At 38.1% G+C, this 12,606-nt stretch overlaps 1 pseudogene; it reads right to left on the bottom strand.

The window, feature by feature from the left end:
- Nucleotides 1-6,670: 6,670 nt before the first annotated feature.
- The window catches only part of LOC128589741 (protein FAM13A-like), a 49,493-nt pseudogene continuing 43,557 nt past the window's right edge, over nucleotides 6,671-12,606 (bottom strand).

Here is a 12,606-nt window from a genome sequence, read left to right as displayed (position 1 = left end):
CCTCCACTCATGCAAACAAACTTGAACATAAAGCTTGAAGTCTAATCACATTCTCAATCCTATTACTGTATAGATAAAAGTTGAGAAAATGAGTTGTTTTCAGTGCCCTTGCTATACAAGTTTATAAAGTGAAAGAGTAGAGTGTAAGGCACGGTGACCCTGCCCACTTAACTGTGGCCAAACAGGGTATGGCAGTGATGAGGAGGGTGCTGGGCAGTCAGGGAGCACATAGAGGCAGGGTTGGGGAGTTAAAATTTTCCTGATGCTACAGTATAAAGGGACAAATGTCAAGCTTTAGCATCAGAGAAGTCTGAGTTTGATATTAGTTTATCCCTTATTAGCTTTAAGGATTCTATATGATCCTCAATTACCTATTTGTGAAATGTGGATAGTAATTTCTATGAGGGATAGTAAGAAGAGTAAATCTATATCAAAAAATAGAGACTGACACAGAGTAGATCCTCAACAAATGACGGTTATTATTATTAAATATTATGAGAAATTCGTAGAGCATGTTCGTACTCATTCAAAGAGTTTAGCTAAGTGTAAAAGGTAAAGAGCCAGAGCCCTTTGATTTGTGAGGCCTGATAATCATTTATTTAGCATTTTCTTCTATTCTAAAAAGAACTTTTAAATCATCCTAATAACTAGTAACTTTTCTCTGTAATTATCTAAGGACTGACTTATTCTCTCCTGTGCAGCCATTTCTATTGATCCTTAGGAGTTTCTAAGAATATTTATTGGGATTGATCTATCCGTGCTAACTACATGTTCACCTTGCTATATTCAGAGAGGTAAATCTTGTTAGTCTTAGCTCGTGTATTTCTTTGTCATGACAATATATACAAGCCTTTTTTCATTTTCTAAATATTAATTTTATTCAACATCACCATCCCTTGGGATTCAAAATCATGCCAAAGGTTGCATAGCATCAGATTATTTCATCATGGAATTGTGAAATGAAGAATTGTTCTGCCAGAGCCTCCTGGTAGACAGTATATGGTGAAATTCAATCCTTTCTTACTAGTGTATGTCCTTAATAGCTTGTTTTTTAAGATAGCAGTGCAGAATGTCACTGTGCAATTAAATTTGAGCACACCTTAATTCACAGTAGAATTTTTACCTAGTGTGCATTCTTTATTATTGTCATTTCTCTCACATTTGCATTTGTATACAAAGAGATCTCAAAAGAAAAATCTGTATAATATAAACAAAGGTCACAGGATTTATAATTTAAAATGTGAGGTACATCTCTAGTTCCAACAAATTCTAATTTTGTGACTTTGGTAAGCTACCTAACCACATTCAGCTTCAATTTTTCATGCGGAAAATGTAAATCATATATACCTCTCAGAACTGTGGAGAGAACAGGATAAAACCTCCGTAAAGAGTTTCACCTCTAATAGGTACTCATCAAATGCTAAGTCACTATATTCCTTCTCCCATCTTTTCTTCCCCTTCAACAATAATAATAACTATCTTGCTACTTTACAGCTGATTTTAGAATAGTAAGGATATGATCAATTTAAGGAAGACAAATTAAAAACACAATTTTGACCAACATTCCATCAGTTTTCATTCATGTCGAATTCTAATACATCTTGGTTACAGAGAGGCATTGTATATCTTCAAGAGTTGTGAGGTTGAGGAAAGAGAGCTTGTTAAAAAGACTGTTAGTTCCTTGAAGCATCTCTGCACCTGGCAATTCAAGTGGTCAAAGAGGGCTCGTTAAAGACTTAGTGAACGACGAAAGTGAATGTGCTTGGCTGGTTTTATTACACACACACACACACACACACACACACACAAATATTCCTCATATTCCTAAGAAGTCAAGAAGTGAATTTATTGGGATTAATCCTTCATTTCACATCCTTCACTTTTGGTTTCAAATATTCTTTATGCACCACTCCAAAAACACAATTGCAGCAATTACTTTTTCCATTTATGGATGTCAATGTACCAATAGAACATGAATTGCTGGAAAAATATCTAAAGCTTGGCTTATAGTTATAAAAATAGAGCTATATTAGCTTAAATAATCTCATCTATAGTAATTTCATAAACGTTCATAAATTATCAACAATGTTCCTGTTAGGTTTTGTTTATTCTTATTGTAACATTCTACTACTCCTGTTAAAAGACTTTGTAACTCAAAAAAAAAAAAAAAGACTTTGTAACTCAATAGTATCATTGTGTTACCAGAATTTCTCTTGGTCTGGGAAATCCAAGAATGAATTCACACACCACCATGAGTAAGCAACAGGACAGATTTTATTACAGATAAGAGGAAAAGCAAACCCTCTGGTGCAGCAGAGAGGGTTCCCAAATGGGTTGTCGATTTAGGCTTTCTGTCTAGAGATTTATATGCGGTTTCTCCTTCCCTCAGGCAGTGGAGGGTTTGGAGAAATGGAATGTATGTCTAAAATTTGTCACAGCTACTGACACCAAAGGACTGTGGGCAGAAGTTAATTTACAAACTGCCACTGTGTAGGAATGAGGTCTTGTTTGGGATATGGCATTTTAGATGGAACATTGATCAAACTCATTTCCAGCCCTACGTGAAGGGGCCCTACATCAATCCTACGTGAAAATTGTAATCTAATTGTCAAGACTTTTCTTTAATGGGGGTGGGGGGGGAAAGAAGGGAAAGAGAAGAGGAGGAGGAGGGGGAAGAGGAGGAGATGAAAGAGCAAAAGGAAGAACAGGAAATGGAAGAAAGGAAGAGGAGGAAAGGGGAAGGAGGAGGCATCTAGTAGGCTCAGCAATAATGAAGGCAATGTCTTGGAATCCAGGCAAGCACAGAATCATGTTTGCAGGGATCATGATAAGTAAGTACTCTAACAAATTGTTCCTTGAGCTTGCAAAATTAACTTTGTCCTAAGGACCAAGTTCTTCCTTAAGTATACTAAAACATCCACTCTGTAATTCAAAGAAAACCAATGGTAAGTATGATTAAGAATATTCCAAATATGTTTTTAAACAAAAAAATTGTATGTTTTCTGCAATTATTATAATCAATATTCCGATTAATATAATATCTGGATTTTAAAATAATATTGCAGAAGTGTAGACTTCTTCTTTTTTTTTTTTTTTTGTAGAGACAGAGTCTCACTTTATGGCCCTCGTGCCATGGCATCACACAGCTCACAGCAACCTCCAGCTCCTGGGCTTAAGCGATTCTCTTGCCTCAGCCTCCCGAGCAGCTGAGACTACAGGCGCCCGCCACAACACCCGGCTATTTTTTGGTTGCAGTTTGGCTGGGGCCAGGCTCGAACCCGCCACCCTCGGTATACAGGGCTGGCGCCCTACCGACTGAGCCGCAGGCGCCGCCCAGACTTCTTTAAACTAAAAACTAAGTTTGAGATTATTCTTTGAAATAAAACTATTGATATACCATTTGTCACTATTCATTAGACTTCTAAAAGCAAGTGAAACATTTTTTAAACTGTCAGACAGCCACTAACTACATACACAAACCGGGAGGGGTGATGGCTAATACCTGTAAGTACTCTGGGAGGCCAAGGAGGGAGGATCCCTTGAGCTCAGGACTTTAAGACTAACCTGAGCAAAAGCGAGACCAGGTTTTTCTACTTTTAGTAGTAGGGATAAAATAGAAAAAAAAAAATCCTCTACATCATGGCAGGTGCCTAAAGTCCCAGCTTCTTGGAGGCCGAAGCAGGAGGATTGCTAGAGCCCTGGAATTTGAAGTTGCTGTGAGCTAAACTGACACCATGGCACTCCAGCCTGGGCAACAGAATGAGACTCTGCCAAAAAAAAAAAAAAAAAAAAAAAAAGATAAAGATAAAAGAAAAGGAAAACCCTATTTTAACATTGAAGGTGAACAGATCAGATCACCAACAAACCTCAAGGAAATATTTTCTCAAGGGAAAATTTCTCAGAATGGGGGCGGGTAGAGGAAATAATGTACCATTGACCGGCACCCTCAGACCTAAGAGCTGTAAGTGTAAGCACTCCACCCACACACAGCTGCATGGCCCAATTTAAGCATGTGATCTTGAGAGGGAAAAGTTGGAAAAAAACAGAGAGATTGCACAATTCCAGAGATTTTTGCCAAAGTGCTCCCCAGCTTGCCGGAGACACCCTGGATCTGGCTCTCAGACATGCTGAAAGGGCTTTCCTTGATCTCCCCCAAGCCAGAAGCAGGGCCACACTAGCAGCCAAGTGATTCTCCTGGGTCAGTTAAACCCAAGTTCAACAGCTTCGTAACATCTGGGATGCAGCAGAGAAAGACTCTTCTCTTTGTTGTTGTGTCCAGCAACAGCCCAACACAAAACTAAACTAGCTAAATCATTTCTGTCTTTCTTTTGATATTCCCATGTATGATTTTCATAAATAAAAACAGGGCAGAGTTGTTTTTAATCAAGCTGTGTCAGTAGGTTTCTTTTTTTCTTTATAATGTGGTTTTTTAAGAAAATTTATTTGTGAAAAAACATTAAATATATTTCTTCAATGGTAGAATATTTGAAAGCAAAGGTATAAATAAGAAAACATGGAATTCTCCAATGGTTAGAAACTGATAATGTCAACTGAAATTTTAGACTTTTTTTAAACTTTTTTTTATTAAATCATAACTTTGTACATTGATGCATTTATGGAGTTCAGGGTATTGCTTCAATATACAATGTGAAATGCTAACATCGAACTAAATAACACTTACATCACAATTATACTCATTTCTTAATAGTTTTGAAATGTACCATTGCATCATGCACATTAGGTGAGGTTCCCCCTAATGCTCTCCCTCCTCCCATATCCCCCCTCCCCTCTCTCTCCTCTTCCCTTCTACTTTCTGGACTATAGTTATGTTTTGCCATGCGTATGAGTGTGTAGGTGATTATATATTGATTTCATAGTAGTATTGAGTACATTGGATACTTTTTTTTCCATTCTTGAGATACTTTACTAAGAAGAATATGTTCCAGCTCCATCCAGGTAAACATAAAAAATGTGAAGTCTCTTTCTTTTTTATGGCTGCCTAGTATTCCATGGTGTACATATATCACAATTTGTTAATCCATTCATGGGTCGATGGGCACTTGGGCTGTTTCCATGTCTTGGCTATTATGAATTGGGCTGAAATAAAATTCTGGTGCAAACATCTTTGTTGTAAAATAATTTTTGATCATCTGGGTATATACCTAGTAGAGAAATTGCAGGATCGAACAATATGTTTACTTTTAGTTCCTTGAGTGTTCTCCAAACTTCTTTCCTAAAAGGTCGAATTAGCTTGCATTCCCACCAGCAGTGTAGAAGTGTTCCCTTCTTTCTGCATCCTCACCAACATCTGTAGTTTGGGGATTTCATGATAGAAATTTTAGACTTTTAATAGCATTATTAAAAACATCATTATTCCTATGAAGATAAAAATGATCCTTTATTTCATACTGTACTCTGTAGCAAAAGATACTCAACAGCTTCAATCTATCTGGTTTTTTAAAATATCTAGTTGTCAAGTTATCTCCTTTAAACAAAGAAAGAGATGAGTGAGGTTGGGGTACAGAGAAAAGAAATGTAAATAGGGGGAGAAAAGAAAGGTAGGAAGGAAGAAGAGAAAGAAGTTGAGAAAGAGGTGAGTTAAGCACTGATATCTATTCTTTCTCTAGTGTCAGAGCGTACACAGTATTGTTCCCGATAATTATGGCAACTGCTCTCTGATAAAGGTGTGCTGAGCTTTAGGACTTTGGTGTTTTTTTCTTTATGAGCAACAGAGAAGATAATCAAACAATGTATGACTATTAGAATTTTCCTGGGGTCCTAAGATCAAAAGTTCCCAACCAGTATAGTTTTCCCAGTACAAATAGGCATGTAAATATCACATTTAGCCCAAGTGTAGTATGAAACACATCCAAAAAATAAAATGCTCTTTAAGACAAGAGTTTTTTCTGCACTATTTTTCCTTATCGACCCAGATGTTATCTCAAATGCTGGTTCTCACTGTCTGCACTTTGGCAGAAGGACCAGCCTAATTCTTCTCTGATGCCTAGATGATACATATTTTAAGCCTCTTCAAAAGACATTGCTTGAATCCAAACTGGAAATGGATCCTGAATTTGGAGAGAATTACAGCAAATCCTACGCAACACCATTAACTATCCCCTACAAATAGCAACTTCATGTTTTTCTATTTAATTACCTTGTACCAAGGGCATGTGCCTGTTACAATAGGTGCACAACATCCAATAATTTATATAGATGACACGGTCCTTGGTCCTTCTTTTTTTTTTTTTTGTCTTTGTTACTTTTGATGTTTCAATAAACTCAGTATATGAGATTTATTTTTATTGGTCCAGTGAGCTAATTCAAGTTTTCAGAATATAGAAAATACACTCCCCAAAGACAGAAAACAAAACCCCAACAAAAGACAGTCTGGGAAACAAAATCAAACAAAATAATAGTCCCTGAAAAGAAAGTAAAAACAAAACAAACAACAAACAAAACTTACAAAAAAGAAAGATGGAATGAAATAAAACTAAGGCATTCCACTAGCACATAATATAAATAAAAGGGTGTTGCCCAAAGTTGGTTATATGCAGCTGCTGGTTTTAGGGGACCCTAAGAGAAGCCTTCACCCCGGGCCCAATCACAACCGCTTTGCATTCGCAGGAGGGCAGGGGAGGCAGGTGAGTGACACAGATTTAGTGACCAGTCAGCAGCTGGAGGTCTTCACCTTCATCTCCGTGAAGAAGGAAGCAGTTTCGTCCTGGATAATTGGTTGCAGCAAAGGGCTTCTGCGCTTGCTCGAGGGGAACCGATGATGGGGATGGTGCGGTCTCAGGACAGGATCTGTTTCACCAGCTGGCACCTGTCATACAGTGGTTTCGTAACCTGACGTTCATCCTTTGTTACCGGCCGTCTGAGAATGCTTTCGTAACATAACAGGGCCTTACGTAGGGCTACTTTCCCGTTAGCACTTTGGTCTTTGATCACATCCTTAATGTCGTCGGGACAGCTGGCCTGTGCCCACTCCTCTTGCAGGTTCTGCAGGGCGCTGTCCAGTGTGGCTTCCAGGCGGGGCTCTGCTGCTTTGTCTACCAGCTCCTGCTGCTTATCTTCTTTCTCGAGTTGGGAACCAAAACTCTGGGGGAGTGTGTTGCTTCGCTGCCGCATCCTGGGGAGTTAGGTCCTCTTCAGATATCTTGAGTTTGGACTCTAAGTTGTTTGCAGAATTTGGCAAGGTCATCTGTTCATTTCAGAACCTCTGGGCTGGCTGCTTTGTAGCTGTGGGAACTCTGTATTTTCTCTCTTCTTCAAATCTATCCTCAAACTTCCGGATCTTCTTTCTGAGGCTCTGAATCCTGGGTGTGAGCTGGACGGGGGTCAGGTCTTCCTTGCTCCTCGCCGTAGGGTCCCAAAGAGGAGCTTCGTCACCTCAGGAAAGAATAGGAATTTGGGGGAGAAGGAGGCACTTCTGTGTCATCCAAGTATTGCCTGCCCTGCTGGTAAGCGTAGAACCCAGGTGAGAGCAGGGGGTCTCTATCTTCACCCCGCAGCTGACCCATCTGGCGCCCGGCGTGCGGGGAGGGGCAGGCTTGGTCAGCCTCGATGGTCTCCCTCTGCCAGGAAGAGAAGGCAGAGCGGGCTCTTCCCAACTCTTCTCGTCACACAGTGCAGTCAGGTCCAACTGCAGCGCTCGGGAGACAAAGCTCTCCCGCAGGTCCGCGGCATCTTGATTCCGCTGCTGTTTGCTGTCAGATAGGCTGGGATGCTCCTGAATCTTCCCTGTGGGGCTCTGCCATCGCAGCACAGGGTCCCTGATTATCTACTGCTCACCAAACCCCAAAAATGTCTGCAGCAATTCCACTCCTTCTGGATGAATCCCCCAAGCCACAGCTGCTAATGCATCCAGCACCGAAACCAAAATCATGGCTGGCGGCCCCCCAGATCCTAGCTGGCCACTAGCAGCAAAACTGACATGGTGCTTCTTGATCATGGGCATAAGAAGACACAAGATATAAAGAGGTGCTGTCCCCGCAGTAACCATAAGTTTTAAGAGTCTCAATAAAAAGAAAATCTTTTGTATGCCTCTACAATTGCTCACTGAATAAATAAATTATGACGTTTAGTCAATGATACGAGATGCAGATATTGAAAATGAAGATTATTAGAAATAAAAAACATGAAAATATGTATGACATAAAGTCAATTTTTAAGAAAAGGTGATATTCCATGTTATAAATATATATATATACACATAAGATGTCTATGTATACTTATATGTATACATATACATTTGACTGCAAGCTTGAAAATATGTTGAAAAGTATAGAGAGAAAATGAATCAAAATGTTCACCGCAGCTGTATCAAAGTGAAGGTCTGTATATTATTATTTTTGTTTCTCTTCTCCTAAAGTTTTTACAATTCATATTGCTTTTAATCTTTCAATAGAATGGATTTGCAAAATATTATGAAAACTCTTCAGATAATTTTTTAGCAAATATGCTATAGTATATAAAACTATATTGGTAGATATCTGTAAAATATACCCACCTTGACTCAAAAGATGCATACCCCCTATTGAAATATACAAAATAAAACCTTTTAGTAAAATGAGTTCTTTAGTTTTCAAAAGGCACAAATTTGTATTTATCACAAAGCTTTAACCACAAAATGGAGATACCCCTTTCTTTTGAAATATGAGAATATAATTAGGAATTTTTATTACACAAAACAGAAGGGAACAATTTTAAAATTCAGAACTTTTAATTGCATGTTCTGAGAAATTGTGCTATTTCCTAATATAACTGCTTTCAATTTAGCTGTTATTTTTCTATTTTTAAAAGTAGGGGATCATCAGTCCAGAAAAAGTAAGATAATATGGCCACTTTTTATGTTTTTTTAATGCTTAAGGATTTCTACATACTTTTTACTGAAATCTAATCACATATCTCCAGTATGTCTGTAACATTATTAGCATAATATTCTCCTAGCATAGCTCTCCCAGCTTTTAACCTGCCTGACACTTTTCCTGTATTTGTGCTCTGTTTAACACAAGCAAGCCCACAGCTTCCTGCATGATGGTGATAACATTTGCCTGATTTTGTTGTTGGCTGCTGGAATGAAGGGGAAGACAATGACCTTTGACCTCTGCAAAGTAGAATAAAGCTTATCAGATCCTTACCAGATATCATTAAAGGAAATGGGCTGAGAACGCTGCCTCTGGTAGGAAACACATATTTTAGAAAACTGTCACTATTAATCTTTTTTGTTATGGCACTAGAAAATCACTTCTGCAAATTTCAGTCCTTCTAGACAATGAAACCATATACCAAGGTAAACTGAAGAAAGTAACAAGAAAAGCATAACAGGCAATAAATAACCCTCTTGTAGTTACTAAGGCTGATGTTCTTCACCAAAAGAATTTACTCACTGTGATCATTTAGAATAGAGGCTGAACTCCATTACATGTTTGGAAAGTCAAGAACTAATGCAAAATTTTATGAATTTTTTAATCAAATACAAAAGGATAAATTATGTACTTCTAAACTGAAACAAGTGTATTCCCAATTGAGTTTATTCAATCTCTTAAAAGATTCTGTCAGAGAGAATATTGATACTCATATCTTCAAATCTCCTTGTCTTCTCCTCATTTTTAATGGATACCCTCCCACCCAAACTGTCCAAGGGAAAGAACTATACTACTGTAGTATATCAGGATCATGAAATCAAAATCCCTCCCACACTGAAAAGGTAGCATAAATGGATATAGTAGACAGGCACAACTGGGAATAAATGAAGAACATATTTCCTAAGTAAAAAAAAAGGCAGTTTTATTCAATCTTAAGCTATTGTTTACCTTAAGGAAATTTGGATCCACTATTGCAGAACTTTAGGTTATTTAGGAGAAGCCAAGAATCTAGATTTTTATATAAAACAACCAAATTTTTAAGTATGGCAATATATTTTTAAAAATTTAGAAATACTGGGTTAGACAAATAAAACATGTTTCAGCTGAACTTGCCCATTAGACTACTGTACCTTGTAGTCCAGCATGAACTAAATACCTCATGATTAGTTAGCTTTCCAAGATTACATGAATTTGTGGTGAGTAAATAGTGTCCCTACTTTTTTTTTTGTGTGTGTGTGTTTTTTGTATTCTGAAGCTAATGGGGAAGATAAACTCTAGAGGTTCCTCCTACATGGATTGAGGCCGGTGAAACTAGAGAAAACTCTAGTGTGAAGGAAGTAGAGAGTGGGGAGTTTAGGCTAAATCTGGTCTGCATTCTAGGATAAAGGACAAAAGGTATATATATATATATATATATATATAAATGATAGTTTATATATAGAGAGAGAGAGAGACAGAAAGAGAGAGAGACAGAGTCTTGCTTGTTGCCCTCAGTAGAGTGCTGTAGCATCATGACTCACAGCAACCTCAAACTCTTGGGCACAAGCAATTCTTTTGTCTCAGCCTCCCAAGTAGCTGGAACTACAGGCGCCAGCCACAATGCCCAGCTATTTTTTTTTCTTTTTTCTTTTTTTATTGTTGGGGATTCATTGAGGGTACAATAAGCCAGGTTACACTGATTGCAATTGTTAGGTAAAGTCCCTCTTGCAATCATGTCTTGCCAATGCCCAGCTATTTTTAGAGACCAGGTCTTTCTCTCCCTCAGGCTGGTCTCAAACCTGTGACCTTAGGCAATCTACCTGCCTCAGCCTCTCAGAGGAGGATTACAGTATTTCTATATTTAATACATGAAAAAATTCAATCAAATAGAGTATAGATGACATCGGCAAGATGTCAGAATAAGAAGTCCAAGATCCTCCTTCCTCTGATAGAAATACTAATTTAACAATACCTAAACCAACTGCCTTTATGAGAAACTCAGAAACCAGACAAGAAGCTTTTGTATCCCAGCAATGCATGAAATCAGTTGTACCAAGCCAGTACCTCTCCTCTTATGCTATAGTCCTTCTTTCTGGAACAGTGCCACATAATCAAGAGGAAACTCTAAGCTACTAGCTTCTCCCTAAAGAGTTAAAGAGAAGACTGAACTATGCATCACCTGTTCTGACCCTGGGAAGCTACCTGAGGGACTTAGCTTCTGTGTAATCTGTCTTGGAATGCTGATGGGAGTCAGAAAACTCTAAATGCCTGGAAGCCACTGCAGAACAAAAGAGCTGGGAAACAGTCTGTTGCTTTAGTGAGACCAAAGTACAGCACAGCAGGGGCTAATAAGGCTTAGTGTCCCCTCCATCAGGGGACAAGAAAAGAGTGGGGCATGTGTTTTAACTTTTCAGAGCTGCCAAGGGATTGGTTTTTGTCTCTTCTGTCTCAAATAGGATGTGGTATACTCTAGATGCCTCAGCACCAATGAGGAAAAAAAAAAAACAAAAAAAAACTGGGCAGTGTGCTGCTACCGTAGAGGGCCCATAATAAAGCAGACAGAATTCAATATAGTTTGGTGGTCTCTACTTCAGGAGAGTGGAACATGCATCCAAAGTTTCAGCTTTTTGGATGGATGTCTGAGGGACTGGTTTCTACAGCCCTACTCAGAATGCTGATAAAACACAACACATTCTAGATGCCTAGGGGCTACTGGAAACAACAACAAACTGGGAAACATGTTAAGAGAAGACACATCAGAGAGTCTCAAAATCTCTAGCCAAACCAACTGATAAAGTCTTTCCCTACATAAGGCCTATAGATAAAGACTGGTAGAGGTCCGAAGTGCCAACACAATGTTACAAGGAACACAAAGAATGGCCCAATGATACAAAATAAACCTCCAAAGCCAACCATGAAGAAATGGAGGTATGACAACTACCTGACCAAGAATTCAAAATAATCTTTACAAAGATATTTTCTTACTTGAGGAAAGAAATAAATGGACATAATGAGAATTTCAATGAACAGATAGAAAATATAAAAAGTAATCAAACAGAAATCTGGGAGCTGATGATTACAATAAATGAACTGAAAACTTCACTAAAGAGTTTCAATAGCAGGCTTACTCAAGCAGAAGAAAGAATAAGCAAACTTAAGATAGGCCATTCGAAATTACCCAGAGGAACAAAGGGGAAAAAAAGGCCTAAAGGACTTATGAAACACCATCAAGTGAACTAATATATGTATTATGGAAGATGGAAAAGAAGAGAAAGACAGAAGGGCATAAAATTTATTTACATATATAATGGCTGATATACTAAAAGTAAGATAACTCAAAGAAGTCCACACCAAGCCACATTATAATCAAATTGTCAACTTAAAAGATAAAGAGATAATTTTGAAAGCAGCAAGACATACAATGTGTGATATACAAAAAACCGCCCCATTAGACACTCAGTGGGTTTCTCTGCAGAAACCTTGCAGACTAGAAGGGAGTGTGACAATACAGTTAAAGTGCAATAATAATAATAATAAATTTAAATTTTTTTAAACCTGCCAATGAGCAATGCTATGTTTAGCAAAACTACCTTTGAAAAATAAAAGAGAGATAACTTCTACCAGATAACAAAAGCTGAGGGAATTCATCACTAATAAACCTGCTGTACCAGAAATGCTAAAAGGAGTCCTTCAAGTTGAAACTAAAAGAAGCCAAACAGAAATAGGAAAGCATATGAAAGTATAAAACTTGCCGGCA

The sequence above is a fragment of the Nycticebus coucang genome, chromosome 7, assembly GCF_027406575.1.
Source record: "Nycticebus coucang isolate mNycCou1 chromosome 7, mNycCou1.pri, whole genome shotgun sequence".
In the NCBI taxonomy this organism is placed as follows: domain Eukaryota; kingdom Metazoa; phylum Chordata; class Mammalia; order Primates; family Lorisidae; genus Nycticebus; species Nycticebus coucang.
This window is presented reverse-complemented; position numbering and strand designations above follow the sequence as displayed.